Source organism: Cervus elaphus, chromosome 33 (genome assembly GCF_910594005.1).
Source record: "Cervus elaphus chromosome 33, mCerEla1.1, whole genome shotgun sequence".
NCBI lineage: Eukaryota > Metazoa > Chordata > Mammalia > Artiodactyla > Cervidae > Cervus > Cervus elaphus.
In genome coordinates, this window is record NC_057847.1 from 4529641 (window position 1) to 4540980 (window position 11340).

At 39.2% G+C, this 11340-nt stretch overlaps 1 long non-coding RNA gene across 1 annotated transcript in view; it reads right to left on the bottom strand.

Moving 5' to 3' along the window:
• LOC122688201 overlaps nucleotides 1-6373 on the bottom strand; it is a 31101-nt gene extending 24728 nt beyond the window's left edge. Inside the window, exon 1 of the long non-coding RNA XR_006339389.1 lies at nucleotides 6318-6373. This is a non-coding gene — a long non-coding RNA (uncharacterized LOC122688201). The remainder of the gene's footprint in view (nucleotides 1-6317) is intronic.
• Between the last annotated feature and the right edge of the window lie 4967 nt (nucleotides 6374-11340).

An 11340-nucleotide genomic window follows, 5' to 3' on the forward strand; every position in this document is an offset into this window, starting at 1 on the left:
CCGACCTGGGGAGTTCCTCTTTCAGTATCCTATCATTTTGCCTTCTCATACTGTTCATGGGGTTCTCAAGGTAAGAATACTGAAGTGGTTTGCCATTCCCTTCTCCAGTGGACCACATTCGTGTCAGACCTCTCCACCATGACCTGTCTGTCTTGGGTGGCCCCACACGGCATGGCTTAGTTTCATTGAGTTAGACAAGACTGTGGTCCTGTGATCAGATTGGCTGTGATTATGGTTTCAGTGTGTCTGCCCTCTGATGCTTTCCAAAACACCTACCATCTTACTTGGGTTTCTCTTACCTTGGACGTGGGGTATCTCTTCACGGCTGCTCCAGCAAAGCGCAGCCGCTGCTCCTTATCTTGGACGAGGTGTATCTCCTCACGGCCGCCCCTTCTGACCTTGAACTTGGAATAGCTCCTTTCGGCCCTCCTGCATCCCCGCAGCTGCTGCTCCTTGGATGTGGGGTTGCTCCTCTCGGCCACCGCCCTGACCTCGGGCGTGGAGTAGCTCCTCTCGGCCGCTTGGGCAGCATCAATTAACCTCATTTACTTGCCTCTAAGTTGTGAAGAAGAATGCTTATTCTAAGGGATGTTTTTATGATTAAATGAGTTATAATAATATAAAGTTCCTGGCTTAGTGGTATCCCTTCTTTTTTATAGAGTACTTTATAGAGCATTCATGCACATATGTCATATCTTACCACTTATCCATGCATATTCACCAAATTTATCTGTGTGTGCTGTTTCTTTGGGGGGAGGACATGGCCTTGCAGGCTGTGAAATCTTAGTTCCCTGACCTGGGATTGCACCTATGCCCCCAGCGCTGGGAGCTGGGAGTCTTAACCACTGGATTGTCCGGGAAGTTGGTTTACCATTTTGAAAGGCATGATGCTTCCTTTTTCACTTGTAGCCTCACAGTACCAAAGGTCTTACTGTAAAATGCAATTCACTTTAGTTGTCCTGGACTAGCCATCCCACTTGACTCCACCCCCTTTCCTGCCCCTTAGAGAATGATCTCACCAAAACATTGACTTCATTGCAGTGGGTTTATATTAATTAACTAATGTAAAGCATTATATTAATCCTAATTAGTTAGTGTAAAGCATGATTAATCCTAAAGCATGCTCAAACTTTCAGCAGAGTAAAGGCAAGTTCTTGACCTTGTGGATTTCATAGCCCAATCACACACAGGATAGTCCTGACAGGGTTTCTGGTGAATAAGAAAGAGGTGACACTCTTCGCCTGAGTTTTTCTTGTATGTTCATCTGATACACAACAATCATATCTGGATTTTAAAAATGTCAATCTTTAAAAGATAAACCAGTGGGTTGACAAAACCAGGAGCCTTGAGTTTTCACTGAGTCATCACCTAACCTCCAACGAGGGTATGCTTACCTAACATTGTGTGTATGAATTCATCACATTTCTTCTCTAATAACTCAAAATCCTCCTGTGAAATGTGGGGGTGGTCCTGCACCCTCAATGACCTTTGTGCAAATCATGCTATACCTTAGTTTGCTAAAATGAAACAAACGACCTATGTTTTCCTCTTGTCAAACATCTGGAGTTTTTCCTCATGTATTTTGCTTTTGGTGACTCATATTACCCAAAGATATCATTTCATATTTTCCCTCAGAAGTTTAGTTTTCCTTTCCTCATATAAGTCTGACATTTGCCAACTGTCCTAGCATCATCCACTGGGACACACAACTTTCCCCACTGATTTGTAATGACACTACTGCCATATATCAAATTTTTGTCTATATGCAAGACTATTTCCATCTTCTCTATCTAATTCTATTGTTTTTTCTTGCTTCTGCTGAGTTTTTAAAAATTATTATTGCTTTATAGCAAATCTTGACTCTAACACTGTATGCAATTTTTTATAATTCTTTTGCTAAAATCATCCTTGATCTTCTTTGGCTTCTGGAATTCTATGCACATATTAGGATCAGATATCAAATTTCAGAAAAAACATTCCTTTGGGATTCAGGTTAGATTTACATTGAAATTTAAAATTAGTTTTGGGAAAACTGACATGTTTAAACTATTGAATTTTGGTATATTAGCATGATATAGCTCTCAGATTATTCAACTTTTTCTTTTGCCGTTCAATTAAGTTGTAGTTTTTATACACACAAGGCTTGCCTATATTTATTTAAATTTGCTTTATATTAAATTATTTTATACTTATTTTATATAACATTTCTTTACTAATATGATGTGCATCACTAGATGATCAACAAAAATCAGATTGATTATATTCTTTGCAACCAAAGATGGAGAAGCTCTATACTGTCAGCAAAAATAAGACTGGGAGCTGACTGTGGTTCAGAGCATGATCTCCTTATTGCCAAATTCAGACTTAAATTGAAGAAAGTAGGAAAAAACACTAGACCATTCAGATATGACCTAAATCTAATCCCTTATGATTATACAGTGGAAGTGAGAAATAGATTTAAGGAACTAGATCTCATAGAGAGAGTGACTGAAGAACTATGGACAGAGGTTCATGACATTATACAGGAGACAGGGATCAAGACCATCCCCAAGAAAAAGAAATGCAAAAAAGCAAATTGGCTGTTTGAGGATACCTTACAAATAGCTGTGAAAAGAAGAGAAGTGAAAAGCAAAGGAGAAAAGGGAAGATAAACCCATTAAATATAGACTTCTAAAGAATAGCAAAGAGAGATTAAAAAAAAAAAAAAAAAAGCTTTCCTCAGTGATCAGTGAAAAGAATAGAGGAAAACAACAGAATGGGAAAGACTAGAGATCTCGTCAAGAAAAGTAAAGATACCAAGGGAACATTTCATGCAAAGGTGGGTTTGATAAAGGACAGAAATGGTATGGACCTAACAGAAACAGAAGGTATTAAGAAGAGGTGGTAAGAATACACAGAAGAACTGTACAAAAAATATCTTCACGACCCAGATAATCATGATGGTGTGATCACTCACCTAGAGCCAGACATCCTGGAATGTGAAGACAAGTGGGCCCTAGGAAGCATCACTACAAACAAAGTTAGTGGAGGTGATGGAATTCCAGTTGAGCTATTTCAAATCTTAAGAGATGATGTTGTGAAAGTGCTGCCTTCAATATGCTAGCAAATTTGGAAATCTCAGCAGTGACCGCAGGACTAGAAAAGGTCAGTTTTCATTCCAATCCCAAAGAAAGGCAATGCCAAAGAATGCTCAAATTACTGCACAATTGCACTCATCTCAGATGCTAGTGAGAGAGCCCTTTCCTAGGCAGGTTGATAGGAAGTCTAAGGGTCCCCAAGGAGAGACAGGTCTGGAATTCTCAAGGAGGAAGAAAGGACAAACTCTTTTTTCCCCTCTACATTCCTTAGGATTATATAACAATAATGTATCCTGCTTGAGGACAGTCTCTGGAAAAAAACCTTCTGGCTACTTCTGCTATCTCAAAATGTGAATTATGCGAGTAGGTCTGGTGAGGTCTTTACAACCTCCAGACATTCTTTTGATTCACTGTAATAACTTATTTGACAGTATATAACTCCATTGCTAATGCTAGCAAGGGGGTACTCTTGTGCCCCCTTCTGATGTCTATGTCAGAGGGCTTCTCTATCTCTGTTATACTTTAATAAAACTTTATTACACAAAGCTCAGAGCTATCAAGCCTCGTCTCTGGCCCCAGATTGAATTCTTCTCTTCCGGAGGCCGAGAATCCCAGTGTCTTTGTGCCGTTCAGCAACAACCTTTCACTAGTAAAGTAATGCTCAAAATTTTCAATGCCAGGCTTCAACAATACGTGAACTTCCAGATGTTCAAGCTGGTGTTAGAAAAGGTAGAGGAACCAGAGATCAAATTGCCAACATCTCCTGGATCATCAAAAAAGCAACAGAGTTCCAGAAAAAACATATACTTTGCTTTATTGACTATGCCAAAGCCTTGGACTGTGCGGATCACAGTAAACTGTGGAAAATTCTGAAAGAAATGGGAATACCAGACCACTTGACCTGACTCTTGAGAAACCTGTATGCAGGTCAGGAAGCAACAGTTAGAACTGGACATGGAACAACAGACTGGTTCCAAATAGGAAAAGGAGTATGTCAAGGCTGCATATTGTTACCCTGCTTATTTAACTTATATGCAGAGTACATCATGAGAAACACTGGGCTGAATGAAGCCCAATCTGGAATCAAGATCGCTGGGAGAAATATCAGTAAACTCAAGTATGCAGATGACACCACCCTTATGGCAGAAAGTGAAGAACTCAAGAGACTCTTGATGAAAGTGAAAGAGGAGAGTGAAAATTTTGGCTTAAAATTCAACATTCAGAAAACTAAGATCGTGGTATATGGTCCCATCACTTCATGGTAAATAGATGGGGAAACAGTGCAAACAGTGGCAGACTATTTTGGGGGGGCTCCAAAATCATTGCAGACGGTGACAGTAGCCATGAAATTAAAAGATGCTTATTCCTTGGAAGGAAAGTTATGACCAACCTAGATAGCATATTAAAAAGCAGAGACATTACTTTGCCAACAAGTGTCCATCTAGTCAAGTCTATGGTTTTTCCAGTAGTCATATATGAATGTGAGAGTTGGACTATAAAGAAAGCTGAGTACTGAAGAATTGAACCTTTTGAACTGTGGTGTTGGAGAAGACTCTTGAGAGTCCCTTGGACTGCAGGGACATCCAAACAGTCCATCCTAAAGAAAATTAGTCCTGAATATTCATTGGAAGGATTGATGTTGAAGCTGAAACTCCAGTACTTTGGCCACCTGATGCAAAGAGCTGACTCATTTGAAAAGACCCTGGTGCTGGGAATGATTGAAGGCAGGAGGAGAAGGGGATGACGAGGATGAGATGGTTGAATGGCATCACCGACTCGATGGACGTGAGTTTGAGTAAGCTCTGGGAATTGGTGATGGACAGGGAAGCCTGGCGTGCTGCAGTCCATAGGGTGGCCAAAAGTGGGACATGATTGAGTGACTGAATTGAACAGAACTTCTATTTTTTAGCCTATTGTTGCTGCTGTTCATTTGCTAAGTCATGTTTGCCTCTTTGTGACCCCATGGACGGCAGAATACCAGGCTTCCCTGTCCTCCTCTATCTCCCAGAACTTGCTCAAGTTCATGTCCATTGAGTCAGTGATGCTATCTAACCACCTCAACCTCTATGTCCTCTTCCTGCCCTCAGTCTTTTCCCAAATCAGGGTCTTTTCCAATGAGTCAGTTATTCACATCAGGTGGCGAAGGTATTGGAGCTTCAGCTGCAGCATCAGTCCTTTCAATGAATATTCAGGAATGATTTCCTTTAGGATTGACTGGTTTGATCTCCATGCTGTTCACAGGACTCTCTAGAGTCTTCTCCAGTACCAGAATTCAAAAGCATCAATTCTTTGACACACAGGTTTCTTTATGGTCCAACTGTCACATCCATACATGACTACTGCAAAAATCATAGTTTCGACAATATGGACCTTCATGGCAAAGTGATGTCTTTGCTTTCTAATACACTTTTCTTAAACTGAAGAACCTAGGGAAAACCAGTAGACCATTCAGGTATGACCTAAATCAAATCCCTTATGATGATACAGTGGAAGTAAGAAATAGATTTAAGGGACTAGACCTGATAGACAGAGGGCCTGATGAACTATGGATGGAGGTTTGTGACATTGAGCAGGAGACAGGGATCAAGACCATCCCCATGAAAAAGAAATACAAAAAAGCAAAATGGCTGTCTGAGGAGGCCTTACAAACAGCTGTGAAAAGAAGAGGAGCAAAAAGCAAAGGAGAAAAGGAAAGATATTCCCATTTGAATGCAGAGTTCCAAAGAATAGCAAGGAGAAATAAGAAAGCTTTCCTCAGTGATCAATGCAAAGAAATAGAGGAAAACAACAAAATGGGAAAGACTAGAGATCTCTTCAACAAAATTAGAGATACCAAGAGAACATTTCATGCAAGTTGGGTTTGATAAAGGACAGAAATGGTAAGGACCTAACAGAAGCAGGAGATATTAAGAAGAGGTGGCAAGAATACACAGAAGAACTGTACAAAAAAGATCTTCATGACCCAGATAATCACGATGGTGTGATCACTCACCTAGAGCCAGACATCCTGGAATGTGAAGTCAAGTGGGCCTTAGAAAGCATCACTACTAACAAAGCTAGTGGAGGTGATGGAATTCCAGTTGAGCTATTTCAAATCCTGAAAGATGATGTTGTGAAAGTACTGCACTCAATATGCCAGCAAATTTGGAAAACTCAGCAGTGGCCATAGGACTGGAAAAGGTCAGTTTTCATTCCAATCCCAAAGAAAGGCAATGCCAAAGAATGCTCAAATTACTCTACAATTGTACTCATCTCTCACGCTAGTAAAATAATGCTCAAAATTCTCCAAGCCAGGCTTCAGCAATATGTGAACCATGAACTTCCAGATGTTCAAGCTGGTTTTAGAAAAGGCAGAGAAACCAGAGATCAAATTGCCAACATCTCCTGGATCATCAAAAAAGGAAAACGTTCCAGGAAAAACATCTATTTTTGCTTTATTGACTATGCCAAAGCCTTTGACTACGTGGATCATAATAAACTGTGGAAAATTCTTAAAGAGATGGGGATACCAGACCACCTCACCTGCCTCTTGAGAAACCTGTATGCAGGTCAGGAAGCAACAGTTAGATCTGGACATGGAACAACAGACTGGTTCCAAATAGGAAAAGGAGTACGTCAAGGTTGTATATTGTTACCCTACTTATTTGAATTATATGGAGAGTACATCATGAAAAACCTTGGTCTGGATGAAGCACAAGCTAGAATCAAGATTGCCGGGAGAAATATCAGTAACCTCAGATATGCAGATGACACTACCCTATGGCAGAAAGTGAAGAGGAACTAAAAAGCCTCTTGATTTTAGTGAAAGAGGAGAGTGAAAGAGTTGGCTTAAAACTCAACATTCAGAAAACTAAGATCATGTCATCTGGTCCCATCACTTCATGGGAAATAGATGGGGAAACAGTGGAAACAGTGGCAGACTTTATTTTTTGGGGCTCCAGAATCACTGCAGATGGTGACTGCAGCCATGAAATTAAAGACACTCCTTGGAAGGAAATTTATGACCAACCTAGATAGCATATTAAAAAGCAGAGACATTACTTTGCCAACAAAGGTCCATCTAGTCAAGGCTATGGTTTTTCCAGTGGTCATGTATGAATGTGAGAGTTGGACTGTGAAGACGACTGAGCGCCGAAGAATTGATGCTTTTGAACTGTGGTGTTGGAGAAGACTCTTGAGAGTCCCTTGGACTGTAAGGAGATCCAACTAGTCCATCCTAAAAGAGATCAGTCCTGGGTGTTCACTGGAAGGACTGATGCTGAAGCTGAAACTCCAATATTTTGGCCACCTCATGCAAAGAGTTGACCCATTGGAAAAGACCCTGATGCTGGGAGGGATTGGGGGCAGGAGGAGAAGGGGACGACAGAGGATGTGATGGCTGGAATGCATCACCGACTCGATGGACATGAGTTTGAGTGACCTCTGGGAGTTGGTGATGGACAGGGAGGCCTGGCATGCTGTGATTAATGGGGTCACAAAGATTCAGACACGACTGAGTGACTGAACTAAACTGAATGGAATTTAGAAAGACGGTAACAATAACCCTGTATGTGAGATAGCAAAAGAGACACAGATGTATAGAACAGTCTTTTGGAGTCTGTGGGAGAGGGCGAGGGTGGGATGTTTTGGGAGAATGGTATTGAAACATGTATATTATCATATGTGGAACGAATCGCCATTCCAGATTTGATGCATGATACTGGATGCTCAGGGCTGGTGCACGGGGATGACCCAGAGGGATTCGATGGGGAAGGAGGTGGGAGGGGTCCAGGATGGGGAATACATGTATACCCGTGGTGGATTCATATCAGTGTGTGACAAAACCAATATAATATTGTAAAATAATTAGCCTCCAATTAAAATAAATACATTTATATTAAAAATAAAATTATGTAATTAAATAAATGTATGCTGAAAACAGTCACAATATTGTAAAGTAGTTATCCTCCAGTCAAAATTAATTAATGAATATATTATCAGATTTTTTCTGATTTACTTTAACTACTACTTAGTGTCTTTCTAACATACATTTTTTATGCATTTAAATACATTCTTAAACATTTTTGAAAATATTTCTTACAATTATAGTCTGTTAAACTACTTGAATGGAAAAGTTTTTCTTTCTTAGTGGTAGATTAAATTTGATGTGTATTATATGCAACAGCATTTCATATGAAGTGAGCTGCATTTTAGGTTTTCTAATATTTAACTATTTAACAGTTCTGATATAAACCAACTTAATATAATTTATTTGGTATCTTTGTATTTATTTCATAAGACAAGGCTATAATTTTTGCTTTCTTCTAACTACCTTATTTTATTTTATTGTATTTCATTGCAATATAGCATTATTTTCAGGTGTATGACATAATGGTTAAATATTTGTATGTATTGCAAAATGATCACCATAAGTCTACTTAACATTCATCATCATGTGTGTTATGTGTGCTGTGTGCTCAGTGGCCCAGTCATGTTCAATCGAACCCCAGTCTCTTGCGTCTCCTGCATTGGCAGGTTGATTTTTTTACCACCGCGCCACCTGGGAAGCATGCATCCTTCAACGACCATGTAAAAAAGGGCTATCTTGATGTTTCAGACAACGTGAATCTTTGAGGCATTATGCTAAGTGAACTAAGTCTGACAAAGACAGATACCATGTGATCTCATTTATTTGTCAAGAATCCTTGACAATATCCTGGATATTTGAGCACAGTGAGTCCAAGTTAACACTGTGTCACAGCCATTACAGAGCTGACTGCTTATATGACCTCATTTATATGCGGACTCTTTAAAAAATAAATAAATAAACTAGCTCATTGATACAAAGAACAGATTGGTGGTTGCCCAAAGCAGTGGCAGGGAAGGGGGATGGAGGCAGCTAAATGGGTGAAGGGAGTTAAAGATACAAACTTCCTGTTACAAAATAAGTCCTGAGGATGTAAGGTGTAGCATGTTGACAATAATTAATGTGTATGTTAGTTGCTCAGTCTTGTCCGACTCTTTGCAATCCCGTGGACTGTAGCCTGCCAGGCTCCTCTGTCCATGGAATTCTCCAGGCAAGAATACTGGAGTGGGTTACCATTTCCTTCTCCAAGGGATCTTCCCAACCCAGGGATCACCCTGGGTCTCCTTCATTGCTGGTAGATTCTTTACCATCTGAGCCACCAGGGAAGCCCCCAGTAGTTAATAATACAGTATTATGTATTTGGAAGTTGCTATAGTTACAAGTTTTCCTTTGTGATGAGAATGTTAAAGATTTCCTTTTAGCAACTTTCAAATATTTAATACTGTGTTATTAACTATTGTCAACATACTGCACATTACATCCCCTCATGTGATACCCATCTTTCAAGGTTTATTTTTATCTAATAAAGTGTTCATTTTATAACTTATAAATTAAGTGGTATGAAATAGTTCATTTATCTTAAGATTTAAAAATCTCTATAACTATAGCCCTATATTCTTCTGAGGATTTTATTTCTTCCTTTTCTTTATTTTTAGAGTCTGTCCATGTTATTAGTTTTAAAAATAGTATATACTTTTGTTTTTCATAATCTTCTCTATTACTATTTCTTTATTTTATATCTTATAAATTTTAACCTATCAACTTTTTCATTGTTCTACACTTTAAGTTTTATGTTCTGTTCTTTTTCTAATCTCTTGCTTTGCAAGTTTGGATAATATTTTTCTTTTCTAATATAAACAACTCAACTAGTCCTTAGATTTTGACCATCTAATAAAATATTGTTCAGTTCTTACTAATTTGTAATTTTCATTAGGATTTTTTCACAAATATATGTTTTTCCTTGGAAATATGAAGGCTACTTTGTGCTGTTTCTTGCTTATTTGTACTTTATTTATATGTTACAACCAGAAAAAATATAGTGCAATTGATCTGATATCTGGTTATCCTTGCTCAGCATGTGGTCTATTTTTCATTTTATTTTGTTTTATTTTATTTTTAAATTTTAATTGGAGGCTAATTACTTTACAATATTGTAGTGGTTTTTGCCATACATTCACATGAATCAGCCATGGGTGTACATGTGTTCCTCATCCAGACCCTCCCTCCCACCTCCTCCACATCCCATCTCTCAGGGTCATCCCACCCTGCATTATGCATCGAACCTGGACTGGCAATCTGTTTCACATCTGATAATATTCATGTTTCAATGCTATTCTCTCAAATCATCCCACCCTTGCCTTCTCCTGCAGAGTCCAACAGTCTGTCCTTTACATCAGTGTCTCTTGTTGTCTCACATATAGGGTCATCATTACCATCTTCTAAATCCCATATATATGTGTTAATATACTGTATTGGTGTTTTTCTCTCTGACTTACTTCACTCTGTATAATAGGCTCCAGTTTCATCCACTTCATTAGAACTGATTCAAATGCATTATTTTTAATAGCTGAGTATTGTGTATATGTATTGTGTATATGTACCACAACTTTCTTATCAATTTGTCTGCCAATGGACATCTAGGTTGCTTCCACATCCTAGCTATTGTAAACAGTGCTGCAATGAACACTGGGGTACACGTGTCTCTTTCAATTCTAGTTTCCTCAGTGTGTATGCCCAGCAGTGGGATTACTGGTATTGTATGGCAGTTCTATTTCCAGCGTTTTTAGTGGCTGTACTAGTTTGCATTCCCACCAACAGTGTAAGAGGGTTCCTTTTTCTCCACACCCTCTCCAGCATTTATTGTTTGTAGACTTTTTGAAGGCAGCCATTCTGACCAGCGTGAGATGTTACTTCATTTTTTTTCCCCTTAATGTAGGATTTTTAAAATTATTGTTTGTGACATTCTGTATTGTTGGTCCTTTATTGGACCAGAACCTGGTGGTCCAGAGTCTACAATGAGAGAGTGAAAGAAGGAAAGAAGCTAATATTCCCTGGGTTACGCAGCTGGCTTTTGAGCTCCAGGGAATCAGCCAGAAAGTGAGAGAGAGGGAGAGAGAGAGAGATATGGGGACCCAAGCTCTGATGGAGCAAAGGTGATTTAATCAACATGGTGTGGGCATATATACTGTCTTACAAGATAGTTATTCTCAGCAAAGATAAAGATTAAAATTCCAGACTTACAAAGCATAAGGTGATAAACAATCACTTTTACCGTATGGTTCACAAAAAGGAAGAGGGTACTTATCACCATAATGAAGGACATGCCTGGATTCCTCAGCCCCTGGAAAGGGGTGCCTCTCCTCTTAATTCCTGAATATTCGGGAATTAATAACGACCAGAGGATTCATGACAGATCCA